The following is a 12,627-nucleotide window of genomic DNA, read 5'->3' as shown; positions in this document are numbered from 1 at the left end:
ATGGAAACTGGGAAGCTGTGGGAGCCCCCTTATCTATCCTCTGGTACCATAAATTGGAGAGGCTGAGCCAGGAGTTGAATCTAACAAAACATAAAAATGTTTAGCTTTGGAATTTTTAGCCATGGTGGAGTTTTCTTTTACCGCTCCTGTTCCATTGTCTGCTCCTATTTCCTCTCCCAGATTGACCACCAAAGTGAGTACAACAGAAGCAAAGATGGATGAGGAACATGGGAAATGGAGAGAAGTACTGCTTGAGACCCATTGTTAGTTTCTTCAGCCTTCTGAGTAACTCACAAGGTTCTGGGTTAAAAACTTACAATTAATGGGAATCTAAATGGCATAAGACTGAGGGTTGGACATGGTTCTCTCCTGGATTTTTCCCACCTAATTCTAACTCTAAATCTGTCTAAACTCTCTACTAACAGTTAAGTCTTTTATATCTTGCTTTCAAGATGGGATGCTCTTCCCATCACAGACATGTCAAGACCAGGAGAAGGTCACTGTAGGCAGCAACCCTGAGGTGGCCCTTCTGCTCTCCTGGCCAAGACAAAAGGGACTATAGTGGGAATTTCAATTTTCCATCTATTCCCCATGTATTTAAAATTGGTACTGTAGTATTCCAGTTTATTGCATTAGCTAAAAGTCAACAAGACAGCCCCTTTCTTAGGTTCATTTATGGATTCAATGGGCATTTGGGTTTTTATGATTATGAGGGCCTCCTTCCCTGAAATTAATTTATTCTACTTTACCCATGTTCACTAAGATAGCCTGATAACATTAGTTTTATTGGAGAGGTAATCCCTTTTTCCTTGCCTGATATGCAAATTCTCATTTAAAAAAACCTAATTTTTGGTGTAAATTAAGATAGTGGACTTGTGCTTCTGTATCCTTTCATTTAAATGCTATACAAAAGTTTAGGGGGTTAAAGTTATATAAGCTTAATGCAACATGACCAGTACTTCTCTAGTAGAAAACAAGTCTGTTTGGGGGCACTGGCACTGTTTCCATAAGCTCATAAGAAGTCTAAATGCTTTAATTTTTGTTAGTGCTGCAAATCCATTGTCTTACTTAGCCAAAGATTCTAAGTTCTACTCAAAAGGTAAAATCTAAATTAATATATGTATAAGACATCTGTGTAACTGTAATGCTATTTGATGCTTCTTTAAGTACTAAATGTACATAGGTTTTCTAAAATTAAAAAATAGTGCCACTTTCAGGAATGGACATTTGTCACCCATAAAATACATGTGTAATAAAAAGCATATTGTAACTTATTTAAAATTCATTTACTCCAAAGGCAGAATTAAAAGGGGGACTTATTCTATTAGTAAGATATTATGTCATTTTTTACACTAACCTGTGAGTCTGAAATATATGCTTTAGTGATAAGGAGAGCTTAATGTTACTAATTAATGCTGTCCATCATAATTATTGTCCTAAAATGGCATATGAAATAAAAATTGTTTTGTCAGTGGTCAAACATTTAAAAACTTTCTAACAATAACTGTTCTAAGTTTTTGTCATCTCCAGTTTGGATCCTTCTCTCACTTATATGTAGCCAAACTCCCACAAAATGTCTCTAGCAAATATTTTTTGCAAGGGGTACCATTAACTGTAATGCTAGAGTCTAATGAAACTTTGTTCTCCATATTTCAATGTATGTCAGATTCTAAACTTGCTTAAAGTCCTTTTCAAACTGTGGAGTCTTACTACAGTATGCAGATGATATTAAATTCCTGGGGCTTACAAAGTCCCTCTCCACAAAAAAGGCATAGATCTCCCAACTTAAGGGAAATTATTGGGAACACTGCCGTGAAGGGCCCCACCAAAATTATTTCCCTGTGACCACAGGGCAACAAATGTGACTTATTGCAGGATAAAGGGCACTCCAGGCTATGGTAGCACTCCTCTCCTCCCTAAGTACTACATGGCTTTCCCAGCTGTAAAACAGCAAATGTATTTAGGGGAGCCATAGTTCAAGGAGCATCACTTGCTTTCAGTAACTATGGAAATTTCTTTATATTCAATCATGAGGCTAGTAATGTAATATTACAATATAACCCCTGCATATGGGCATATTATGACTGCAGACCTGGGGTCTAATGTAAATTACTCAATCCAGGACCCCCAAACAAAGGTCATCTAAGATTTTTCATAACAACCTATGTCTTAATAGCACCCACTTGACAGAAAAAACATTATCCATGGAGGAGAGCTGTGACTTGACCATTATTATCAAAATAGACAACAGATGGGCACTGGTTGCCATCTTTACATAAATAATTGCTTTACTATATTGTTTCTATCGGTGACAGGCATTTTCAATATGTCAAATCTTTATGATTTGTACATTTCTTTAACATTTGCATGATTCTTCTCAAAAATGCTATTAGCCTTCTCCACATATAAAGCATTTTATTAACATTAAAGGATGATTGTCAGTAATTTCTCATCTATTTTTCTTTTAGTAAAAGAATAACTTGATGTCTCCTGGTCCTAATCCTGACAGCCTTTCAATTAAATTTTCTGCCAACCAAATTTCCCTTACCACTTTCTAAATTAAAATAGAAAAAAAAATTGGTCCCTTTTCTAGCTAGGGACATTGCTCAAACTCAGCAGGTATAGCTATAGAAGATTGGACTATTGCACATTTGTACCCTTTTTAAGATTAAAAGAGACTGATGATATTTCGGGGAACAATAAGGCAGGATAGATAGATGAGGAGATAGTGCTATATTATTTTAATAAATACATAAAGAGCCAGATTCTGACATTGGAACAAAGAAGGAGAGCCAGAGTAGACAAGGAGGAGCTACCCGTTTCTGCTTTCCTCTTAGAGATATTAAGGAGCTGCAAGGATACTTGGATGGGTGGCTCACACCTGTAATCCTAGCTACTTAGGAAGCAGAGATCAGGAGGATCAAGGTTTGAAGCCAGCCCAGCCAAATAGTTTACAAGACCTTATCTTCAAAAAAGTCATCACAGAAAAGGGCTGGTGGAGTGATTCAAGGTATAAGACCTGAGTTCAAACTCCAGGACCACACAAAAAAATAAAAGCAAAGGGGAATTCTAAAGTACACTTATTGTTCCTGTGATTTGGGCAGGCCAGGATGGACTTTTCTCTGTTTTAATAGCCACGTCAGCCACCCAGATCCATTATCTTTGACCATGTGGATTTCCCTCATCTCCCCAGTATAAGACTAGAAGATGGGGGCCAACATTTTGAGTCTTTGCTCCCTTTTCCTGTGTGGGGAATAAGAGATGTTTCTCTTCTTCTCTCCCCCACCCCTTCTTATATATACTTTGTCCTAATATAATAAAGTAAATCCTTGGTTAAAAAAAAGAAAAAATAGATGGGGAAAATTCATCTTATTATTCAATTTTAGTTAATATACTATAAGAGACACTATGTTTCATAGAAAGGCTTAATGCATAAGCACTAAGAATCCATGAATCCAAGAAAAACAACCTTTCTGATTTGCCAAGAGATTTACACATATATTTTCCTTTAAGAAAGCTGCTAAAGAGATAAGTAGAATGTTTAAAATATCATCTAAGTTCCCCTTGTGCATCCCTTTTCACTGTCTCTCTCTCTCTTTCTCTCTCTCTCTCTCTCTCCCCTCCTTCTTCATTGTCTCTCTTTTCTCTCTCTGAATACTTCCATTTTGTTTTTGCTTATAACATTAAATAGGTTTATTGACATGTAACACAACATATATACTTCTGATATCCCTACCTCCTCAGCCTATATACATCTTTTCCTCTTCTTCTGCATAGGACAATTTAGTCAGTGAGAACAGTGAAGGTCATGTTACACTATATCCCCAGACCCACCCTCAGGCCTTGCACAGCCAGGTTTCATGCACTACACAGAACCTGTTAGAGACTGAAGCAAGGCAGGTATGACTATACCCATCCAGCCCAGGTTCAGTCACTGAGAATATATTTCCCTAACACCCATGACCTTGACTTGCTATTCCTCCTCCACTCTGCTCTCTGTGACCATAAGAAAGAGATTTGGGGGCCTTAGACTGTAGCCTTAATACTGCTTTAAGTATTGGGATTCGGTGAGTAGTTTTTAAGACTCAGGTGTTTTACAAAATGGCTTAGTTGTACTGGTGAACTTGTTGCTTATTTAAAATGTACTATTAATATTAAACAGATTAAGTTAGTATAATCACATGACAGTAAAATAATTAGTAGTAAAGGAGGACAAATCAGTCAATTTTCAAAACAACTGTTTAATTCCATGCTTTGAGAGATGAAGAGTCTGAGGTTGAGAGAGGTATCCTTGGAGGAAGAGATGACTTTCATGTGAATTCATGCAGCCACTTGCCCTATATGGTCTTAGAAAAGTTACATTTCTGAGCTTGTCTACTTATATATCGGCATCAACATCTACACCTATTCATCTGTCTATATATACAAGAACCAATGCAATTAAGCTTAGTCAGGTCTTGCAAAGGTTATAAAAAATAACATAACTGAAAGTCCACGTGTGAAGCCCAGCATCTACCATCTGTAAAACCAAACAAACCAGCAAACAAAAAAACTCAAAATGTTATATTTTCCTTTTTACCCGCCTCATTTTATGATTTGAACTGATAAAATATATTCTACATCCTGAAAAGAGCAAAGGTTCTGTCAGCCAGATTGCAATGTGTAAGCATTCTAAGAGTTTAAAAGCTTATGGTACACAGCTCCTTAACATTTCACCAGTTTTGCTTTAACATAAAACTAACACTTATTCAGAAAATGGGCATTCTGAAGTCTAAGCAAGTAATGCATATTCTAATAACTACTTTAATGAATGGCCCATATTATATCATATATAATGAAGTACTGATCACAAATATTCATGACATTCCCTCATGTTTTCTTTTGCCCTTTGAATTTGTTTAGTTTTTCAAATACTTAATCCATTATCTGAACTAGGGAACAGGTGACCTCCCCTCTAAAAATGGCTTTCAATTATTCCCACAATCTCTCCACAGCCCAAAATAGATTCAAGTTTTCTTTGGATGATGCCATATTCCTTTTTAAACCCTCACAATCACTGTTTTGGCTAAATGCCTTCTTAATTGAATGTGACCTCCTTCTCTCATTGTTAGCTAAAGTGCTAAGGAGCAGCCATAATATGACAAAACAAAGATGTAGGAAAACAATAAATTATGTACTTAAATAATCTTGCACTTGATCAAGTTCTTCCATTTGTGGTATTTGAACATAAATTTTTGTCTATGTTCAGGACATCATTTGCAAATAGAAGCTAAACTGATGAGTTTGGGGATGGCATGAGGGTCTGCATGTCAGAGAATCTGAGCTTAGAGTCTAGGTTTAGACTCTTGATGATGATTTCTAGTTAGTGGGAAAGTGACATTCAGTTTAGTACCCTTTGGAAACAAAATATAATGGGAGAAATCTCAAGTTGGCTGGAAGGAGCAGGTCCAAAAAGAGGGTAGAAGGAGGTGGGTGACAGTTCTACAGTAGGACAGGAAGAAAACACATTCAGGATAAGGGCTGAATACAAACCCACAAGAAACAGAACAGAATATGAGCAGGTAGAAAGGATATCAAGGTCTTTATTTGGTACCAAAGGGTGTGGGGATCCCAGGGTGGCAAAAGACCTGCTGGTGTTAGGATGGAATCCATCTTCACAGCTCACCACAACAATCAGGATGCTGATAACACACAGTAAAGTGTTAGAAAACACTTTGTTGAATTCTGTGCTGAGCCCTATAGAAAACATGTATGGATAAGGTGTTACCTGTATCATCAAAGTGAAAACAGTTTTCAGGGGGAAATATATCAACATAGATATAATTTAATATAAATCCTGAGGAAGTCATTTATGTGTGTGTGTTTCTGTGTGTGTAAGAGACAGAACTAGAAATATATATAGAGAGAGAATGAAAGGATGAAAAAAGGGGATTATTATAAGGTATTATCTTACGTTCAAGGACACAGCTAACATAAGGCATGATGATAACAGAAAAGAAGAAAGGTTTCTGGGGGTGTGGCCTCTGGAAGACCTTAGAACAGCATTTTGCACAGTAGATTCTCAAATGCTCATTGAATCAGTATGTGTTAGTTACCTTTCTATTGCCATTACAAAATATTTGAGCAAATCAGGTCATGATTTCAGAAGTTTTAGTCCATTGTTGGTGATCCTGTTGCCTTGGACATATGAGGATACAATCCACCTTATTAAAATTGTGTGGTAGTTTGTGGTTTAGCTGTTTACATCATTGTGAAGAACCACATAATCCCCTTCAAGAGCATGGCCCCTAATTACTTTACTTCCTTTCACTAGGTCCCATCTCCCATTGGTTCCGCCATTTTCCAATATTGCCAAAAATTGGTGACTAAGATTTCATCACATGGGCATTTGAAAGATATTCAAAATCAATCTAAGACAGAGTATTCTAGAAGTGCAGAAAAAGATGAGAAACAGTCCTTTAGGACAGTGAAGGAATAAATAGGATGTGATTTATAGTCGGATGCTCTGACAGCTTGGAGATCCAGGTCATGAGTCCAAATGGAGACTGTTTAAGTTTGGTTCCAAAATGACTCTCAGAAAGGAGCACAATTTGGTTAAATGTCAGACAGTCCTTTAACATTTTCTGAAGTCTAAGGCAAACCCACAAAATCTAGCTCCTTGAAGAGATAAATAATTGATAAACATAAAAATTGTGATACTAATTACATATGTGTATATATTTATCAAAACTCACTTATTGTACTTTTAAAACTGGTGAATTTTCTGAAAAATTTCAGTAAGAACATGATTTAAAAACAAAAGGATGTAAAAAGTTTTCTTTTCAATTGCTTTCACTTATCCTTTCTTTACAACCTCGTGTTTCAGACATAATATAAATTTTCATAACTAGCTTACATTATAATTATTAACATAATAGTTTGGGTCAACAAGCCTAGGTTCCTCTCGAAAGATGAGTGAATAAAGAAAATGTTATATTTATACACCATGGTATATTATGTAGTCAAAAATAAGGAAAAATATATGTCATATTCAGGAAAACAGAATCAGAGATGATCGTGTTAAGTTAAATAAACCATAATCAGAAAGACAAATATCATGTTTTCTATCTTATATGGAATCTGTATGGCCAAAAAAGAAGACATGAAAGTAGAAAGGGGATGATTTGGGAAGAATAAAGGGGACCAGTAGGAAGTAAAGAAGTACAAAAAAGGACAATGGAGGGTTAATACTATCAAAGTACATTACATATATGAATGAAAATGTCAAAATGAAACCCACTATTTTGTACCATTAAAATATGCTAATAAAATGTTATTAAGGCCTATAAATAATTATTTCAAATTATGAAATCTTTATATTTACTGGTAAATTTACTGGAAAGTAGAAATCAAAAATTAAGAAAGATGACTAAAGTCACCAAAACACAATGATAGAGCTAGAATTGAAATTATATCATGTACGTTTTAATTTTTACCTGGACTTAGAGGTTTAAGTGACATTACTAAAGATTTGGCTTAATGGAAGAGGAAAGTCTTTGGTAAATTAGTGTACACATTGCAAAGTAACTTTGAAGCATGCTTGGATAGAACACTTAGCAATGGAAAGCAGGGAGTCCCTTAGGAAATATGAAGAGGAGAAGTGGCACGCAGGACAGAATCTGCCTTTTCACGTTTCCTGGGCCAAACTGGTCCTGTGATTTGCTGTGGTGCTGGATTAACTGTGCTAAGTAACTCACTGGGAAAGTCCTTCAGGTTCAGTGGGAAGCAGTGGGGTCTTTGTTGCTCTCAAAACTGGGCACTTCTGAATTTTTACGAAACTTCTATAAATACCTCATGGAAAAAAAATAAATGTTTAATTCACAAGTTCTCTCTGGGAATGTTTTAGGGTAATAGAGAAAAATTTGGAGATGGTGTGACATAATACAGAGGGCATATTTTCTTTTTATGGTAGAAGGTAATACAAACAGAAGGTAAAAGTTTTCTGGCAATATTTAAACACTTCAGTAAAGTCTAAATCATGTCTTCTAAGCAAGTCTTCCTGTGGAGTATCTTCTCTCTCCATAGCTTTTGCTACACAAAGCAAGAGTGAAGGAAACTAAGGTGCAACTTTCATGTTACAGACACACTGAAAAATTCATCTTCAAAGAAATCAAAATTCAAATCGAGGTAACTGACTTTCATATAGATGTCATACCTTTATTTACAAGACAAAAGGTAAGTTTTCAACTCCACTGATCTTTTCCTTTCTCTTGCTTCCCATTCGGGATGAAGTTTAAGGGCAGTCACTGTCATGTGATTCTGTCTAATGAGAACTAATGTTCCAGTGATGAAAAGTTTGCTATATTTACATCTTGAATTTTGCTCTGTTTGATGAAGTTGTGTCACAGTCCCAAACTGATCTAAAAATGGGGCAGTGAAGGGTTCATTGGTGTTGTATTCACAGATTTCTTATTTGCAAAGTCTGAGGTCATGACAAACTTCAAGATGGCTCATAATCAGTTTGCTGTGAGCAAACTGTATCTGGATATTTAATGTCCTGATACTGATATACGAGTTTATCTAAGACCTATTTTTACTATGAATTAGTACATCCTCTTTGTGGGATTGGGGTAAAAGTAATGTGTGGAGTGTAGAAAAAAGAATCAAAAGTATTTTCCTGAATCCTAGGAAAACTGCTCTTTATCTTCCCAAGTTTCTTTGCTCACTCTTACATGATGGATTTTCTTTGTCTTATTCTCTGGTTCTTCTTTCTTCTCTGACTTTTGTTCTCCTTTTCTCTTTGCCTATGCCTCATGCTATCCATTTCTAAACTTTCTATATTTTCTCTTTTATTTTTCTAATATGCATAAAATGCTGATCTCTTTGACCCATCTTGAACGTTGCATCCTTTTGATAGAATATACTCAATATTTTAAGGGGTTTATGCTTATGGTTTCTGGCTTTTATTTTGCAACCATCTGCATGATTGGCATGTGATGGTGATGGGGATGAAATATTAAAGAGATTTCCATGGAGAACAAAGAACAAATCCTTTTCAGACTGATCTCTGCTAACCTCTCCTAGGCCAGTGTGACATGAATATAGCACAATAATGTCAACTTACCCAATAAGATAAAATAAAATGAAGAAAAGATTCTGAAGTTAAAAGAAGTAAAGGAAAAACAGGAAACACACTCTGATAGAAATGAAGAGGGGATATTAGAGAAGTAAAAAGACCATCAGACTCAGGTGACAAAGAAAATTCAGGCAATGAGAAGCATATTTATGAGGGAAAGAATGTGTCAGGCTTATATGAAGAAAGGCTGTGCAGAGCTTAGAAAATGGAGAACAAGATGGTAGCACAGAGAAAGGAATTTCGAAACCATGGTATCTCAACTATGAAATTTGGAAATGGTAGTAATCATTCATTATATTGATGGATCACTATATTTCTAAAGTACCCACTGATACTTCTCAAGTGACAGAAAGAGAAACAGACAGAAAAACTGAAGAAAAGAGAGAGTAACTTACCTTGGGTTCAATGTCCTTGTATAGAGACAGACAACAGACCTATCAATAAATGCCTGAGGAATTACTTAAAGGATTCTAGAATTGGACATTGATAATATTGTGATGTATGAAATTACAGCATTGATTTCTGGTCTGTATGATACAATAATTATCACAATGAAGACTCATATCAGTATATTACTCAAAGTAAGATATTCTTTTCTTCCACTAAATTGTGAAACATTTAAATTAAATTTAATTACTACTGAATGTTATACAAAATAAGTTATGTTCTATGTTTTTGGAGGATAAAAGTTGATCCTCTTGAAGTAAGGGGAAGGTATTTAATTTTGCTGGCCCCATAGAGAATAGTGTCAATGAGCACTTCTAAATTCCTAAGTGTGCAGCCCTTGGTGTATCATGATTCAAATGCCTGCAGACCAGATGATTTTATGGGAGTCATGGTGAATTCACTTTCATATGTTGCAAGGAGTATATAACTGCAAAGAATAGAAAGACAGAACTCTTCAATGGCTCTTTTGTACGTTGAAGGATGTAGGCATTTTATTATGAACTACTTCAAAATCCAACTTTATCAATTAACACCAGAAAGGTGATTAAATGGAATTAAATTTCTCTCTGTTTTTTTATTTCTAAGTGAAAAAATATTTATATGTAGTTAAACTTTACACTTTGCCATTGAAAAGATAATCAAATGTTACAATTTCACATTCATTTCTTTTGGCTAGGAAGAAAAATTCCTTTCCCAAGGTTTTTTCATGCCTGTTTGAATCCTGCATAGTTAGAGGATCCATATTGGTTGTCTATGTGCCTAATGCAGTTCTTTCCTACTTACTTTTCTAAAATTTGGTTTCATTTCTCTTATGCCAAATGCCTTCATGTTCTAGATTTTCATCTCTTTAAAAGCCAAACATTTTCACAATTAAAGACTTGTTTAATGATACTTTGTCCTAATCTTTGGCTGCATGTATTCAAGATGTTATGCACTTTGATTCATTTTATTTTTTAATGCTTGTTAAAGTTATTTTATCTGTCATTCCTACCTTCTGGCTACCATGAAAATAAAACGCAGCAAGATCTGCATGCTGAAAAGGAACTTCATGTTTGAGAACAGTTTTATAGTTACATTAAATGCAAATGAATAGCTGCAAGTATATGTGATCAACAAACTAACCTCAAGACAGTACTGTTACTCTTAATGAAAATAACCACTCCATTTGTACAATGCCAGAGTCTTATCTTCTATATTCTTTGCAGATATTCAATTATCTAACATTCTTAGCAACTCTAATGGGTACATTATTTTACTGTTTATGTTTCACATCAAGTCACTTATTAAATGTTAGATCACTAATGGGAAGTGGGTGGGGTTGAGTTGAAGCAATGTGGTTTCACAGTAGGATCATGCCTCTGACCCTTGTTTTGAAAGTCTGCATCTCAGAGAATGTGGTTGAGAATCTCATATTTTTCAACTTAAGTTATATTTTAGCACCTTAAATAATTTTGAATTGTTCACTGATGAATCTATTCTATGGGGATTTGTAGACTCTAGAATGGTTTCTACTCAATTCTACTCAGTACCAATCACAGTACCTTCCATAACTAATGATTTTTCTACATTCATCTTAAAATTCAGACAAGTTGCTAGTAATTGTATTTTCTCATTCCTCACAAAAATTCCTGATAATTTTGTTCAGTAGTTCATGAAAAAGAGAGTCATAGAATTGTGGAGTAGTAGAAAATAAATAAAAAATTTTAATATTTTGAACCAATGAAGTATATACAATAGGAAAATTTTATATATATATATATGTATATATATATATATGTCACAGAAAAAGAGAAAGAAGCTGCAAAGTAAAAGCAAATCATAATTCTTATCTCTAAAATATAATATTTTGGTAGATTAATAGTTATCTTAATAAAATATCAAGATGCTAAAGATGAGCTGACAAAAATTACAGATGATCACTGGTCAGTATTTTCATAAATGTATGAAAATATAAACATTTTTTATACTGTTAATATTAACATGATAAAATATAATTTTATACTAAGATGACAGTACATGATAACTTTTTTGTCAGTGTATCAACTTTTTTGAAAATTATCAATATTGAAATGTTGGCTGTAATTTTATATTAAAAGAAAACACATATCCACACATATGAAAAACTATTTATAAAGTTTTATAGAACTTCATGTACCAAACTAAGGCCAGGATTCCCTGGAGAGTATGGAAATAGATTCAAATAATAACTTAAGGATTCATGTAAATTTTTCTTTTCACATTCTTTGTTTACTTCAAATGTTTTATCATGATCATGAATTACTGCATAATTATTGTATAGTTTCTAATGGAGTACAAAATGTTGAAAATGCTTTTGATACCTGTCGATGACAGTAATGATCACTTGCATGTGTGTAACAATATTGCAGCTGTGAAATTATTACAAAAATATTTGTACAATTGTCACTTAAAAGAGCAAATATAGGAAACAATATAAGTATTTCATTGAAGAAATGGTTAAAGAGACACTTCTCATAAAATTTATGTGCTATAGGAGCATTAAATTGGTAATTAAACTATGGTTGCTATAACAATTCGAAGTCACAATCATAATGAAAAATGCTATTGTGTGGTGATTTCAATCAAATTAACTTTCTATGCAATGAAAAACACTTGAAATAAAAAGATCATAAAATTATATGCTGAAATTATGTATTGATTTGCAAATGCAAATAGTGTTTTTAGAAGTATTCTGGGCAACAGGGGAGATATTCATTAAGAGGGACATATGTAACAAAACAAACCACTCTTACAAACAAATTCAAAATTAATACCATATCTAATTTACAGGCAGAGCAGCTTGATAAGATAGTGGAATGGAATAAGTGTAGACTAAGTAGGGTAAAGAGTACTTTCCTTCAATTTTGCCAACTTCAAGGTATTATCCAGACCTTATCGTATCATAACCATCAGTTTACTGATCTCTTGAATACAAAAGGCAGGGGAATAATGTTAGAATAGATTCTTTGAAAAAAATATTTTATCCAAGATATTAAGGTAAGGACACAAAAATAAGTGAACCATACTGAAAAAATTTTCTAACATAT

This window comes from Castor canadensis, chromosome 1 (assembly GCF_047511655.1).
Source record: "Castor canadensis chromosome 1, mCasCan1.hap1v2, whole genome shotgun sequence".
NCBI classification, from domain to species: domain Eukaryota; kingdom Metazoa; phylum Chordata; class Mammalia; order Rodentia; family Castoridae; genus Castor; species Castor canadensis.
Note: the sequence above shows the minus strand (reverse complement) of the source record.